Raw genomic sequence first — 2,118 nt, forward strand, 5'->3', positions numbered from 1 at the left:
TAATAAAACATGGGAAACCAAGCAGGAAGGAGCCTTCAGGATGGAGGCAAGAATGGAAAATTCTCTTGATTTCCTAATGTTTGGCTTTGTGATTTTTATTTACTCTTGCCTCAAATATTAACGTACATGTCTCAGTCTCAGAGAGGGCTTTTTTAGTCTCCTGGCACTGGTCAAGTCCTCCTGTAGCACTGCATTCTTACAACTAGTTTTCACTTACATTGATGGTAGTGAGATGATTGCTCATGATGTTAGCTGTTCAACATTCAACATCCAACTCATCTTCATAAATGTAAGCCCCACAAGGGCAGGTCTATGTGTGTCTCATTCACCATTGTATCCTTAGTGCTTGCATAATATTGTCCTAGAGGGGGTGTTCAGAAATATGTGTTGAATGAATGAACAAATGAAGGAATGAGGAGGAGTAGCCTATTTCCTTCCTGAACATATGCTTGTGAGTTAATGGATAGAATAGGTTGTTAAACCCCACTCTCTGAAAATCCTTTCTCCACCTTCCTCCATACCAGCTTTCCATTTCCAGAAACCTTCAATTGTTATGAGGTCTGGATGTTTGCCTGGTCTCCTCCTTCAAGGGAGGGCCAATCTTTCCCTGAATATTGATGCTTGCTCTTAGAAATCACTTGCCCTAAATATACTAAAGGCTTTGGTAGAATGGAAAGAGTATAGGCAGTTGAGCTGGAAGAGATCTCCATTGGAATTTTATTTTTGTCACTTGGTGTGTATGAACTTGGACTATTTAAGCAATCTGTTTTCTTAACTGAACATGAGTTTGCTGTGAGGATAAATGCAATAGCATAAGGAATAGTGCTTTGAGAGCAGTGAAATCCTTGTAGAAATGTTTGTTATTTTAAGTGGAAGTGGTAAAAGTACCTCCTTTGATTGACTAGAACAGGCTTGGGAAGCTCTCATATCAACACCATTATATACTCTTTTTTTTTTTTTCTCATTAAACTTTTTAAATGGGTCTCAAAATGTTGTGACAAAGTTTTGGCTAAGTTGTTTCCATTAAAAAGTACTGATTTTAAAATCTAATAACTTAAAACTGTCACTCACAAAAAAGAAAGTCAAAGTGGTCCAAAAAACATTCTCCTTTCCTTCTGAATGTTTTACGATGCATTGTTATCTTTAACCAGTCTTTTACTACTAAACTTAAGTGTCCAATTGAAACAAACAGTTCTGAGACCATTCTTCCACTACTGATTAAGACTGGGGTGGCAGGTACTTGGGTTAATATTCATTTAGCCTTCTAAGCTTTCTAGGCAGACTTGGCGACCTTGCCAGCTCCAGCAGCCTTCTTGTCCACTGCTTTTATGACACCCACGACAACTGCCTGTCTCATATCACAAACAGCAAAGCGACACAGAGGTGGATAGTCTGAGAAGCTCTTAACACACACGGGCTTGGCAGAAACCATATCAACGATGGCAACATCACCAGACTTCAAGAATTTGGGGCTCATCTTCTAGCTTTTTACCAGAATGGCAATCAATCTTTTGCTTCAGCTCAGCAAACTTGCAAGCAATGTGAGCATGTGGCAATCTAGTACAGGGACATAACCAGGGCTGATTTGGCCTGGATGGTTCAGGATAATCATCTGAGCAGTGAAGCCAGCTGCTTCCATTGGTGGGTCTTTTTTGCTGTCACCAGCAACGTTGCCACCACAAAGATCCTTGACAGACACATTCTTGACATTGAAGCCCACATTATCCCCAAGAAGAGCTTCACTCAAAGCTTCGTGGTGCATTTCGACAGATTTTACTTCAGTTGTAATGTTGACTGGAGCAAAGGTGACCACCATACTGGGTTTGAGAACACCAGTCTCCACTTGGCCAATAGAAACAGTACCAATACCACCAATTTTGTAGACATCCTGGAGAAGCAGGGCTTGTCAGCTGGATGAGTTGGTGGCAGAATGCAGTCCATAGCCTCAAGAAGTGTGGTTCCACTGGCATTGCCATTCTTACAGGTGGTTTTCCATCTCTTGAACCAAGGCGTGTTAGTACTTGGCTCCAGCATGTTGTCACCATTCCAATCAGAAACTGGCACAAATGCTACTGTGTCGGGGTTGCAGCCAATTTTCTTTTCTTTTTTTTTTTTTTT

The 2,118-nt window shown here is 40.9% G+C and overlaps 1 pseudogene; it reads right to left on the reverse strand.

Moving 5' to 3' along the window:
- Positions 1-1,252: 1,252 nt before the first annotated feature.
- On the reverse strand, positions 1,253-2,106 carry LOC116273045 (annotated as a pseudogene).
- Between the last annotated feature and the right edge of the window lie 12 nt (positions 2,107-2,118).

Source organism: Papio anubis, unplaced genomic scaffold (genome assembly GCF_008728515.1).
Source record: "Papio anubis isolate 15944 unplaced genomic scaffold, Panubis1.0 scaffold331, whole genome shotgun sequence".
Taxonomy (NCBI): domain Eukaryota; kingdom Metazoa; phylum Chordata; class Mammalia; order Primates; family Cercopithecidae; genus Papio; species Papio anubis.